Raw genomic sequence first — 14,493 nt, 5'->3', positions numbered from 1 at the left:
TCAAGTACCCACAAGCTGCTCTTTTCCTTACAGAAGATGGCAGGGGCTGGAGGATTCATGGGTACAACAGTTATGATGCTTTCTGTCTTGGCAGAATAAATATCATGCACCATTCCATTGCAGATAAGAGACACTGACTGGCCAGCTCATGCGATTCTGCACGGGAATTTAAATGTCCTGTATATAATTTTGGCAATGGAATGAGGGGTGGGAGCAGAGGCGTAACTTGAATCTGCTGGGCCCCAATGCAAAATCTGAAATAGGGTCCCCAACTGTAGTGCTTTATTCATAGTATTGGGCTCACTATATGGAGAAGAGAGGTCTTATGGGCCCCCTAAGGCTCTTGGGCCCGGGTGCAACTGCATCCCCTGCATCCTCTATAGTTACGCCCCTGGGTGGGAGTACTGGTGACTGATGGGCATATGTGTCAGGTGCTAGATGCTGGTGGAGGGCAAGAAGACAGTCTCTTTGGTAAGGGTATTTCAATACAGGACTTGGGAAGCAAACTAAAGCTTTTGCCCCTGGTGACGGAATATCTACCTACAACTCATAAGTGTGGAAACACCAATTTGCTCTCCATTGCCTCTACCTCCTTAGGGTTGAAACCGTGAAGATAATTAATCTGACAAGGAGCAGCTTTCCCTAATGCTCTCTCTGCAATGGAAGTCAAGCAAGACTTATCTGTGCCATTAACTAAGCTTCCTTATCCTGAAGTTGAACATGGTAGTCTCCAACCTACGCTCTCCAACACCTACTGCTCTATGTGAACCTGCCTTTGGTAGTTTTGCAACATTGGGAGGGTTACAGTTTAGAGTTTAATAAGAAGAACTTTTATTTTTGACTTTTGTGAGGTTTCTAGAGGAATTTCTTTCATTTATTCAGTCACTCATTGTTACACTGATTTTAATGCAGATTATAAAGAATGGAGAAACTGATATTACAGAATATCAGACCACAGGCTGCAGACATGCTTTTAGAAGTAATCTACATAAATGCAAAAGGCCTAAATTCGGGAACTGGCTCAAGTTAGAGACCTATGAACTACGAAATAAAAAGAAAGTAGTTGCCTATAGCAACCAAGTGTCTTATTGGTGGAAAATAACACCATCCATGAGGATCCTGATATGTTTCTCCAACTCAACATAACTGAGATGCATTTCCTATCGACCTCTAGTCAATGTCACCAATGACTGATATAAAACACAATGCAGTAAAAATTGCCACCACACCTATCCGAGAAACACACAACTTACAATATTATAGAAGTTCTCAAAGACTTTTACTCACTCTTTTTGCTGCAGTTTCTTAGCACTTTTTCATTTTGAAACACAGCTGGAGCTCAGTTATATTTAATGGATGCATAACCTTTATGAAATATACATCTCCTAAAATACAGAGCAGCGTCAGTGCGCTTCACCACGGTAATCTCTGCCATCACTGACGGTTCCTATCTGACTATCTCTTATATATATAAAACCTGCAGTCACATAAATATTGCTGAAGATGTGCCGCTGTTTTACCGGTGGCATAAAATGCAAAGAAATCATTAGAAGATTCTATTCTCTGTCAAGGCTCTCTGAGGTTCACATAATAAGATGAGAGCTTGAGGCAGGGGTACGCAACTAGTTTTAGTAAAGCTTTGCTTACTGAGGCCAGCGGTCAGATGAAGGTCCAAGCTGAACACCAACAATAGAAATGTCATCTTGTTAACAGGGAACACATTTTCTACAACTCTTTACTGACAATTGATTATTATTGTTTAGCACTTATGAAGTTTCTTGTGGTGGCCCCTCAGTCTAACCCCGTGCTCAGACATCATAATCTCAGGAAAGCTGAAAAATGTCTGCATTTTTATAACACACTTTATATTTTTTCTTTCCATTTCTCTGGTTGTGGTCAGTGAAAGGCTCCTTTACATTCGGAGGTTGAGGGTTTGCTAAACTTGTATCCATTCTAGATAGTCCTCTGAAAGATAAACAGAAGAACTCCAGATTGATACATTTTACTGATGCATTGTACCAAACTAAATGAAAGAGGCTGAAATTTTTTGTTGATTATGGGCTCACATGTTCGTAAGTAGCTGCGTGTCGCCAATCTTCATACAATATCTTGGCATGTATGTGCAAGGAATATGTGCCAAGATAGGACATGCTGTGCTTTTTTTGCAGGTTTGAGTGGCCCAATAGAAATCAATGGGCTATTGGCATTGCATGTTGCGTTAACGATCTGCAATGATAATACGCTTGTGTGTGATCAGCTAACTTGTATAAAGACCCATTTACACCAGCCGATAATTGCTAAAAAATCGCTAATCGGCGATTGTTTTAGCGATCATCGGCGCATCTAAGCGCGTGCCCATGGTGCGCTTTTCGGGCACTTTTAAGGCCCATTTAGATACAACAATAATCGCTCAAAAGATTTCGCTCAAGCGACTTTTGAGCGATCATTGTTGTGTCATTTACAGCGCAAGATGATCACTCAAGATGAGCGATCACCTTGCGCTGGCAGCGCAGGATGCAGAAGACAAGCGGGGTGTCCCAGCTTGTCTTCTGCATCCAGCTGTTCTCCGCTCCAAGTGCCCAGCTGTTATACAGCCGAGCGCTTGGAGCGGAGGATGCAGAAGACAAGAGGGGTGTTCCCGCTTGTCTTCTGCATCCAGATGTTTTCTGCACAGAGAGCTTGGCTGGACTGCTCTGTTCTTCATACCCCACCTGTTATCAGGGAGCGGGATACAGCTGAAACAATAGTATCAGCTGTATCCCGCTGTCAATCCCTGATAAGGATCATCATTGTCTTTCAGCACGCTGAAAGACGACGATGAGCGATGGCATAATGAAAACTGCACAATGTCAGTGCGGTTACACACAGCGATCATCGCTCAAAAGATGGCTTTTGGGCGAATTTTGAGCGATAATCATTGCGTCTAAATGGGCCTTTAGCTAATTGTTAAATTTAGTCTAACCTAATTTTATCAGAAGTTCTCCACGGGGAGTGCTGATAGTATTGTTTCCCTGTGGAGAACAAAGGATCTGAGCGCAGATAATAGCCCTTGGGCTATTAACTACATTCAGGGAAGGCTTTATTTGCACGCTTAATTGCTCTTAAGTATCTGAGTAGTTACTTAACAGTTTATGCAAAATAATTGCTCAAAGCTGTCACTCAAACTGTCGTTTGAGCAATCTTTGAGCGATCATCTGCTGGTGTAAATGGGCCTTAACTTGTTGAAGAATTATAACTCAATTGCAGAGCTTTTATTATACACTAATTAAGCTTTATTTACTCAATAATAGTGAGCTTAATTGCCTTTTTTAGAACTAGTAGAGGACGCAGTTAAAAAAAAGAAAAATCTGAGACGTCATCCAGCTTGTTTGTAGTAAGGCTGAGAGCGGAGGCCATGTCCACCCCGGCCAGGAGGAGGCTCATGAGGGACTTCAAGAGGTTACAAGAAGATCCCCCAGTTGGAGTCAGTGGAGCGCCGTCTGAGAACAATATTATGGTCTGGAATGGAGTTATTTGGGCCAGAAGGAACACCATTTGAGGATTGTACATTTAAACTTGTGATAGAATTTTCAGAAGAATATCCAAATAAACCTCCAACTGTAAGATTTGTCTCAAAAATGTTTCATCCTAATGTTTATGCTGATGGAAGCACATGTTTAGACATCCTTCAGAATCGCTGGAGCCCAACTTACAATGTTTCTTCCATATTAACATCAATTCAGTCTCTACTTGATGAACCAAATCCAAACAGTCCTGCAAACAGTCAAGCAGCACAACTTTATCAGGAAAACAAACGTGAATATGAAAAGAGGGTATCTGCCATTGTGGAGCAGAGCTGGAACGATTCCTAGGCTCTTCTCTGCTACTCTTCGTTGGGTCTTCTTTGTGTACATTTCACCATCATAAGAGACAGAATTGAGAACTATTACTAATGCCTCAAGTTTTAAAGATTTGCATAAGTTGATGACAAACACAGAAAATCCTCTTGGTTTACCAGCCCCATTATACTCCTGTTTGGAAAGTGTGAAAGCTTGTGTATCTTAGTGTATTTTTGATTGCATATTGTGCATGGTTTGAAAATAAGTTGTTGCTACATTTGTAATATATCCTGTTTGTATCACCCCCAACCTTAATGTATAATGTTGGTATGGAGTTTTCATGCAAATACACATTTTACAAATTTGTGCACTTTCTTTTCCTTAAAGGGGTTCTGTCGCTAAAAAAGAAAAATGCTATACTTATCTATTCCTCTCCCATCATTCTACTTACCAGATCTTCACCTCCCTTATCTTCTCCTGTCTCCTGCAGTCCAGGGTGTCACATCACCTCCACTTGCCTGATTCTTCTCCTTCCTGTGAGGTTATGTACATTTGGTTGGCAGTCTTCCAATGTATGTTATGTCACAGCTCACAGGTCAGCAGGAGGACTGCCTATCTTCTTCAGAGATTGCTCATGCGAGCTGTCTCTTAAATAGATTACAATTCCTTCCTAGGCAGTGAAGCTACAGCACAAGGATGTGACCTTCACTGACCCAGCCGGAAGGAATTTGTGATAAGCAGCCCTCATAAGCTGGGCCCAACCTGCAGTCAGCTGACCTGGGGCACTGGAGAAGCTCAACCAGGAGAAGATGTGATAAGGAGACAGACAGGGAAGGAATAGGTAAGTTTAGATAAAAAAAAATTTATGACAAAACCCCTTTAAGAAGTCTGAATGCTTCAGTTCTGTGGCCCTTTTTTATACAAGGAGAGCACTTGCAGATTTGTTTTCTCATATTTTTCCTTTTAAATATTTTAAAGTAAGCTGTTAAATTACTCACAATAGAGTTAAATAATTAAAAAAAAAGGAAAAATCAAAATGGACCCTGCTTTTTTGTTTTGGGTTTAGACATCGCAACTTCCTTCTCAGAAGCCAGCATCTCTTGGGGCAGAGGAGCCTATTCCAGAATGACCTTGTTCATGGAAAATAGGGATGTGGTCAACATGAGTTTGGATCCAATTCCTTCTCAGTTATTGGGGCTGGCAGAGGCATAACTATGAAAGTGGGGAAGTAGCAATTACACCTCGGCCCTGGTACCTGAGGAGGCCTTGAGGCCTGTCTACCATATAAGATGGCAGCTGTCGCAATCATATACTGTCATACCAAAAGTAATTATTAGACACCTGAGCAAGAATCCAAAGTAGTATTTCTTTACATGTGTTAATACTTAGTGCGGTCTCCTTAAGTGGGGCCTTAATGACATTGGATACTCTCTGTGGCACTTTCTACTAATATCTGATACACTTCAGCTCGTATTTCCTTTCATTTATCCTACAAACTTCTGGCAAGTACTCTTAAAGAAGATGAACGCTCTTCATATTTCCTGACTCAATGTTCTATTTCATCCCAAAGATGGAAGTATTGCAGAGCATTCCCAGAGCAATGCCACATTGTCGGCAACACATTATTATCTAGAATGGCAGGGTACTCCTCCGTGCTTATGGTTCTTGTCACTACAACCAACAGGCCGAGACCATGCCACATAAAACATCCCTAGACCATATCGAAACTTCTGCAGTACTTAACTGTTGGCACAACACACTTAGGCAAAAGGCATTCTCCAGTAGTCCTCCACACCCAGGTGCATCCATGTGATCTGAAGACAGAGTAGTGTGATTAATCACTCCATAGAACATTCTTCCATTGCTCAACTATCCAATAACACTATTTGCACCACTGTAGATGAGCCGATGCATTGTGCTTTGTGATGGACGGCTTGTTTGCAGCAGCATAACCCATATATCCAATAGTGTGCAGCTTCTTTTACAGACTATGGCTGACACCTCCAAGGGTCTGCATCTTATGTAGCATGGTTTAGGACAGGTGACATGCTAATTTGGGATGTCCAAATACTGGTAGTATAGCGTAGATGGAAGGTCTGCTCTAGATTTTGCACTTTATACTGTGGGTGCTGCCCCTGTGGCACACGTGGCAGTACTTATAAAAATGCCTTTACTTGTTTAAGCCCTCCTCATCTTTATAAAGCTCCACCTCTTCTAAGAAAATGCTGATTCTACAATTTCTGCTCCTGTAATTGTGCTGTAAATTGTAGGTTTTCCCTATAATGAGCACGTTTCCTTTTCTCCTGTCTCAGCTCAGTAACAGCCAATTCTTTAGATAAGCGTCTCCATTGTCCTTCGGTAAAGGTGACCCAGTTCATTAAAACCATAAAATGTTCTCTTTCTTGAGTGTGAAATGCGTCCGCAGTTATGTAATAAAATAATTGGCCGCTTTCTCTCCTGCTGGAAATATGTCCCAGCAAATTTACACAAAGGCCGAGTAGTTTAAACTATTGTCTCTCCGGGGACGCAGCGCTCCAGAAAAGTTTATGTGTTTTCACTCGTAAGATAAAACTGAGGAACTCGGGGTGACACTTCAGGCGGCTCTGCCCAGACGCTGAGGTGGAAACATCTCTCACTCATCATGTTAGAAACTCTTCGGCTTGTAAGATCTTTTAATTTAGAAGGAAACACAAATCTTCACCTTAAACTGATTCTCTAGGCAAAAAAAGAATGATATAATTTATATTTTGTCAGAGATCTACCTGATAGCTGCGGTCTCCTGCAGCGCTGCAAGAACCCGCGGTAGTATTACCATGGCAACATTACCGCTTACCCAAATGAGTGACGGCTTCTTCATCCCTTAAAGGGCTACTTTGTATAATATCATCACTGTATAATAAAAACTTCTGCAACTTTCTAATATATATTATGTTTCAATTCATCATCATTTTCTACATTTTTTTTCCATCGTGTGACTATGGCTTAGTGTAGACTCATACAATTCTGCATTATGACAAGGAATTTCAAACCCCTCCATGGTTCCCCTGAGAGAAAATTACAGGTCACTGCTGATGACCACCTTCCTTCTGTCATCCAGCTCCTGGTATGTAGGAGGATTCATTATGTTGCCCACGTTGAATTGGTTGAGCTATAGTGCATAAGTAGAGGACAAACTACTGCTAATGACTTATGATGTAGTCATGTTTCTGAGCCCCCGTATGACTAATGAGTGGTCACTTTTAATTCTATGACGTTGTGATGCAATAACGAGGGCCGGTTGCCGTCAGCCTTGATGCTGTCTGACAAACACATTCATTTTATATGAAGAGCAAATGGATACAGAACGTTCATCAGGATGAACTGTGACAAGGTTAAGAGCAGCTGATTACATCTCAATTTATGCAGATTATCTCATATATGAATCAGAAGATCACTGCCATTATAATTAGTATTTGCTTGGTTGCTCTGTGTAGTTTCACATGACAGATAAAGACATAACAGCGCGGGATAACTCAGCTGCATATACGGATTTATTAAGGAGCAACTACTAAAGCCATTGCTACAGCCTGTAGTGAGGGGTCATCTGAATGAAAGCCGGACTTTGCTGTAGGATCCTGATTGGATGGAATGTGCTGCAAATAGTCATAGAATGCCTATTAAAGGGGGTTTCTGCCAATAAAGGAACATTCTGCAATTTTCTAATATAGTCTGTGTTTCAATTCCATAGTACTTTCTCTGCCTGCTGTCAGCAAATTAGCTCGTTACTCCCTATCCTGTGAATAGGGGATAATGTAACTTTAACAGAATACCCCTTTAAGGGCTTTTTCCCTGCCAGCGTCATAAAAACGCGTGAATGGGCACACAAATCTAATGTTTTCAGACAGCACGGGCCCGGTGCATATACACCAAGGCCACAATGCCGTTGCCTCCCCTTTTCTAAACACCAGCCCCCTCCCTACCCCTTGTCTGCATCCAGCAATGGGAGGGGGTGGTGTGGGGCAGAGCTTAGCTTCGCCCCCTCCCACCCATTCTCATAGCAAACACCCAGAGGGGAGAAGAGAGAAGGAGAGAATGGGGAAGGAGTTTAGCAGACACCCTGCTAAACTCCCTCCCACCTCCCTTCTCCAGCCGCAGTCATTGGGTCCCATAGGAGCCCATGCAGCGGCCAACGCATTCCGGGCACAAAGATAGTTCCAGGACTATCTTTGCTGCCTGGCGTAAAAGCACCCGATGCTATATTTGCTGGCCAGGCACTTTTATGCCGGGGAAATACACCTGTGTGATCTGATGCATTGGAATCCAAAGTATCAGATCGTAGTGTATATCGTCTGGCCGTGAAAACGGCGGCCAATATACGCTCGTGTGAATAAGCCCTTAGTCTGGAAGACTTTTTGGCCTCTGAATGTAAACAATGGATGTCTCAATTCACTGACAATAGGTACTAAAAGGCAGCAAAGAGAGCAAGAAAAATTGTGGAAATGGTGAGGAATGAAGCAAAAAAATAAAAGGTGGCACAACCTTCCTTTTTGTGGTCTTTCTAAGCTTTATGTACATAGGATTGGACCGGCCCTTTAATGCCCCATGCACTCCATGTACTGTGAAGTATTCCGCTGTCTGCGCCATTCAGGGCGCCTATATTTTATATGAACATGTTATTACAGCAGGAATGAAATTCAGGGTTTTATTTGATTGCAATAAAACGAATCCTGAAAATTCACTGCTTGGTAAAATCACACACCATGAAGGGGAATGCATGGACGGGAAATGTTTCATATCATGTTTAGTACTATAATAATATGAATAGAACTTTATATAGACAAGCTCACTCCTATGGGGCTCGACATACAGTTCTACATGCCTATAGGTTTACATGCCTGGAACCAAAATGGTATGAGTGGGCCGTGGGCTCAGTGGACAGTTACAAGGAGGCTGGTGGCTATGGATGAATGGCTATTTGGTTCCTTAACGTGAAGATCTACAATTGGCTAACATCAGCTACACAATCAGCAGACATAAGGGCTTATTCACACAAGCGTATATTGGCCGCCGTTTTCACTGCCGGCTGATATACGCTACCATCTGATGCATTGGATTCCAATGAATCAGATCACACAGGTGTATTCCCGCGGCATAAAAGTGCCCAGCCGGCAAATAAAGCGCCGGACGCTTTTACGCCAAGGAGCAAAGATAGCCCTGGAACTATCTTTGTGCCCGGAATACGTCGACCACTGCATAGACTCCTATGGGAGCCAATGACAGCGGCCAGAGAAGGGAGGTGGGAGGAAGTTTAGCAGTGTGACTGCTACACACCCTCCCTCTTCTCTCCTCCTCTCCCCTCTCCTCTGGCTGTTTACAATGGGAGGGGGCAGAGCGGGGGTGAAGCTAAGCTCCACCCACTCCCAGTGATAGCTACGGACAAGGGGCAGGTACTTAGCTCCACCTCCGTCCCACCCACTCCCATTGCCAACAGCCGGACAGAGGAGGTACCGGCGGTACATAAATATATCCCATTGCAGTGCCCAGCATAGCTGATGTAACGTCAGCTTTAATGCAGGTGGGCAAAAAATTAATTGGATTACACTGTAGGCGAGGGCCCCAAAAAATTGGTGTACCAACAGTACTAATGTACCTGAGAAAAATTGCCCATGCCCAACCAAGAGGGCAGGTGAAACCCATTAATCGCTTTGGTTAATGTGGCTTAAGTTGTAACTAGGCTTGGAGGCAGCCCAGTTAAAATAAAAATTGGTTCAGTTGAAAGTTTCAACGCTTTAATGAGCATTGAAACGTATAAAAATTGTTTAAAAAAATTATATGACTGAGCCTTGTGGGCCTAAGAAAAGTTGCCCGTTCGGCGTGATTATGTCAGGTTTCAGGAGGAGGAGCAGGAGGAGGAGGATGAATATTATACACAGATTGATGAAGCTAAAAGGTCCACGTTTTTGATGGTGATAGAGAACAATGCTTCCATCCGCGGGTGCAGCCTACGTATTGTTTAGGTATCGCTGCTGTCCGCTGGTGGAGAAGAGAAGTCTGGGGAAATACAGGCTTTGTTCATCTTGATGAGTGTAAGCCTGTCGGCACTGTCAGTTGACAGGCGGGTACGCTTATCCGTGATGATTCCCCCAGCCGCACTAAACACCCTCTCTGACAAGACGCTAGCCGCAGGACAAGCAAGCACCTCCAGGGCATACAGTGCGAGTTCAGGCCACGTGTCCAGCTTCGACACCCAGTAGTTGTAGGGGGCAGAGGCGTCACGGAGGATGGTCGTGCGATCGGCTACGTACTCCCTCACCATCCTTTTACAGTCCTCCCGCCGACTCAGCCTTGACTGGGGAGCGGTGACACAGTCTTGCTGGGGAGCCAGAAAGCTGTCAAAGGCCTTAGAGAGTGTTCCCCTGCCTGTGCTGTACATGCTGCCTGATCTCTGCACCTGCCCTGCTACCTCGCCCTCGGAACTGCGCCTTCGGCCACTAGCGCTGTCGGATGGGAATTTTACCATCAGCTTGTCCGCCAGGGTCCTGTGGTATAGCATCACTCTCGAACCCCTTTCCTCTTCGGGTATGAGAGTGGAAAGGTTCTCCTTATACCGTGGGTCGAGCAGTGTGTACACCCAGTATTCCGTAGTGGCCAGAATGCGTGTAACGCGAGGGTCACGAGAAAGGCATCCTAACATGAAGTCAGCCATGTGTGCCAGGGTACCTGTACGCAACACATGGCTGTCCGCACTAGGAAGATCACTTTCAGGATCCTCCTCCTCCTCAGGCCATACACGCTGAAAGGATGACAGGCAAGCAGCATGGGTACCCTCAGCATTGGGCCAAGCTGTCTCTTCCCCCTCCTCCTCATCCTCCTCATGCTCCTCCTCCTCAACGCGCTGAGATATAGACAGGAGGGTGCTCTGACTATCCAGCGACATACTGTCTTCCCCCGCCTCTGTTTCCGAGCGCAAAGCGTCTGCCTTCATGCTTTGTAGAGAACTTCTCAAGAGGCATAGCAGAGGAATGGTGACGCTAATGATTGCAGCATCGCCGCTCACCATCTGGGTAGACTCCTCAAAGTTTCCAAGGACCTGGCAGATGTCTGCCAACCAGGCCCACTCTTCTGTAAAGAATTGAGGAGGCTGACTCCCACTGCGCCGCCCATGTTGGAGTTGGTATTCCACTATAGCTCTACGCTGCTCATAGAGCCTGGCCAACATGTGGAGCGTAGAGTTCCACCGTGTGGGCACGTCGCACAGCAGTCGGTGCACTGGCAGATGAAACCGATGTTGCAGGGTGCGCAGGGTGGCAGCGTCCGTGTGGGACTTGTGGAAATGTGCGCAGAGCCGGCGCACCTTTCCGAGCAGGTCTGACAAGCGTGGGTAGCTTTTCAGAAAGCGCTGAACCACCAAATTAAAGATGTGGGCCAGGCATGGCACGAGCGTGAGGCTGCCGAGCTGCAGAGCCGCCACCAGGTTACGGCCGTTGTCACACACGACCATGCCTGGTTGGAGGCTCAGCGGCGCAACCCAGCGGTCGGTCTGCTCTGTCAGACCCTGCAGCAGTTTGTGGGCCGTGTGCCTCTTCTCTCCTAAGCTGAGTAGTTTCAGCACGGCCTGCTGACGCTTGCCCACCGCTGTGCTGCCACGCCGCGCGACACCGACTGCTGGCGACGTGCTGCTGCTGACACATCTTGATTGCGAGACAGAGGTTGCGTAGGAGGAGGAGGAGGAGGAGGAGGAGGAGGGTGGTTTAGTGGAGGAAGCATACACCGCCGCAGATACCACCACCAAGCTGGGGCCCGCAATTCTGGGGGTGGGTAGGACGTGAGCAGTCCCAGGCTCTGACTCTGTCCCAGCCTCCACTAAATTCACCCAATGTGCCGTCAGGGAGATGTAGTGGCCCTGGCCGCCTGTGCTTGTCCACATGTCCATTGTTAAGTGGACCTTGGCAGTAACCGCGTTGGTGAGGGCGCGTACAATGTTGCGGGAGACGTGGTCGTGCAGGGCTGGGACGGCACATCGGGAAAAGTAGTGGCGACTGGGAACTGAGTAGCGCGGGGCCGCCGCCGCCATCATACCTTTGAAAGCCTCCGTTTCCACAACCCTATACGGCAGCATCTCCAGGCTGATAAATTTGGCTATGTGCACGTTTAATGCTTGAGCGTGCGGGTGCGTGGCGGCGTACTTGCGCTTGCGCTCCAACACTTGCGCTAGCGACGGCTGGACGGTGCGCTGAGAGACATTGGTGGATGGGGCCGAGGACAGCGGAGGTGAGGGTGTGGGTGCAGGCCAGGAGACGGTAGTGCCTGTGTCCTGAGAGGGGGGTTGGATCTCAGTGGCAGGTTGGGGCACAGGGGGAGAGGCAGCGGTGCAAACCGGAGGCGGTGAACGGCCTTCGTCCCACCTTGTGGGGTGCTTGGCCATCATATGTCTGCGCATGCTGGTGGTGGTGAGGCTGGTGGTGGTGGCTCCCCGGCCGATCTTGGTGCGACAAAGGTTGCACACCACTGTTCGTCGGTCGTCTGCACTCTCAGTGAAAAACTGCCAGATCTTTGAGCACCTCGGCCTCTGCAGGGTGGCATGGCGCGAGGGGGCGCTTTGGGAAACAGTTGGTGGATTATTCGGTCTGGCCCTGCCTCTACCCCTGGCCACCGCACTGCCTCTTCCAACCTGCCCTGCTGCTGCACTTGCCTCCCCTTCTGAAGACCTGTCCTCAGTAGGTGTAGCAAACCAGGTGGGGTCAGTCACCTCATCGTCCTGCTGCTCTTCCTCCGAATCCTCTGTGCGCTCCTCCCTCGGACTTACTCCAATTACTACTACCTGAGTGATAGACAACTGTGTCTCATCGTCATCGTCCTCCTCACCCACTGAAAGCTCTTGAGACAGTTGCCGGAAGTCCCCAGCCTCATCCCCCGGACCCCGGGAACTTTCCAAAGGTTGGGCATCGGTGACGACAAACTCCTCCGGTGGGAGAGGAACCATTGCTGGCCATTCTGGGCAGGGGCCCGGGAACAGTTCCTGGGAGTCTGCCTGCTCCTCAGAATGTGTCATTGTAATGGAGTGAGGAGGCTGAGAGGAAGGAGGAGCAGCAGCCAGAGGATTCAGAGTTGCAGCAGTGGACGGCGCAGAACTCTGGGTGGTCGATAGATTGCTGGATGCACTTTCTGCCATCCACGACAGGACCTGCTCACACTGCTCATTTTCTAATAAAGGTCTACCGCGTGGACCCATTAATTGTGAGATGAATGTGGGGACGCCAGAATCGTGCCTCTCTCCTAATCCCGCAGCAGTCGGCTGCGATACACCTGGATCAGGAGCTTGGCTGTGCCCACACCCTGACTTGGGTCTCCGCGTCCTCGGCTGCGTCCACGTCCTCTAGGCCTACCCCTACCCCTCAGCATGCTGTATTACCAGTAGTGCAGAAACAGAACGCTGTAATTAAATGTGCCGCTTATTGGCCTGTGGATGGAGGCTGACTTCGCTTACGGAACGCACAGCAGAGGCAGGAAAGAATTTTGCGCAAGCCTGCTGTAACATTTAGCTGGCTGCGTATGAATTAGGACAACTACCCCCAGCAGAGACCCAGTACACAGAGGACGGTCACAGGCAGCCCAAATAGATTTTTTTTCCCAAATGTTTTTGGAAAGGCCCACTGTCTATATACACTAAATATGTCTTCTGTCCCTGCCTCACCACTACTGGCCCTGGAGAATGTAAAATTACTGCAGACTGTTTCACTGTGGACAGGAATACAGCGGTGATGTAAGAGGCAACACAGAGGCAGGAAAGAATTTTGCGCAAGCCTGCTGTAACACTTAGCTGGCTGCGTATGAATTAGGACAACTACCCCCAGCAGAGACCCAGTACACAGAGGACGGTCACAGGCAGCCCAAATACATTTTTTTTCCCAAATGTTTTTGGAAAGGCCCACTGCCTATATACACTAAATATGTCTTCTGTCCCTGCCTCACCACTACTGGCCCTGGACAATGTAAAATTACTGCAGACTGTTTCACTGTGGACAGGAATACAGCAGTGATGTAAGAGGCAACACAGAGGCAGGAAAGAATTTTGCACAAGCCTGCTGTAACACTTAGCTGGCTGCGTATGAATTAGGACAACTACCCCCAGCAGAGACCCAGTACACAGAGGACGGTCACAGGCAGCCCAAATAGATTTTTCTTCCCAAATGTTTTTGGAAAGGCCCACTGCCTATATACACTAAATATGTCTTCTGTCCCTGCCTCACCACTACTGGCCCTGGACAATGTAAAATTACTGCAGGACGCATTGCTCTGCACGGCCGATATACAAAAAAAAAAGTGTGCAACACTGCAAAAAGCAGCCTCCACACTACTGCACACGGTTAGATGTGGCCCTAAGAAGGACCGTTGGGGTTCTTGAAGCCTAAAATAACTCCTAACGCTCTCCCTATAGCAGCTCCGGCACCAGCAGCACTTTCCCTGAACTATGTCAGAATGCATCTGTGGCGAGCCGCGGGAGGGGCCGATTTATATACTCGGGTGACACCTGATCTCGCCAGCCACTCACTGCAGGGGGGTGGTATAGGGCTTGAACGTCGCAGGGGGAAGTTGTAATGCCTTCCCTGTCTTTCTATTGGCCAGAAAAGCGTGCTAACGTCTCAGAGATGAAAGTGAAAGTAACTCGAACATCGCGTGGTACTCGTCTCGCGTA

At 46.9% G+C, this 14,493-nt stretch overlaps 1 pseudogene; it reads left to right on the top strand.

Annotated features, from left to right (window-relative positions):
• The first annotated feature begins 3,394 nt into the window (after positions 1-3,394).
• On the top strand, positions 3,395-3,851 carry LOC136631454 (ubiquitin-conjugating enzyme E2 B pseudogene; annotated as a pseudogene).
• The last annotated feature ends 10,642 nt before the right edge of the window (positions 3,852-14,493 follow it).

This window comes from Eleutherodactylus coqui, chromosome 6 (genome assembly GCF_035609145.1).
Source record: "Eleutherodactylus coqui strain aEleCoq1 chromosome 6, aEleCoq1.hap1, whole genome shotgun sequence".
Classification (NCBI taxonomy): domain Eukaryota; kingdom Metazoa; phylum Chordata; class Amphibia; order Anura; family Eleutherodactylidae; genus Eleutherodactylus; species Eleutherodactylus coqui.
The sequence above is the reverse complement of the archived record's forward strand: the minus strand, read 5'-3'. Positions and strand labels throughout refer to the sequence as shown.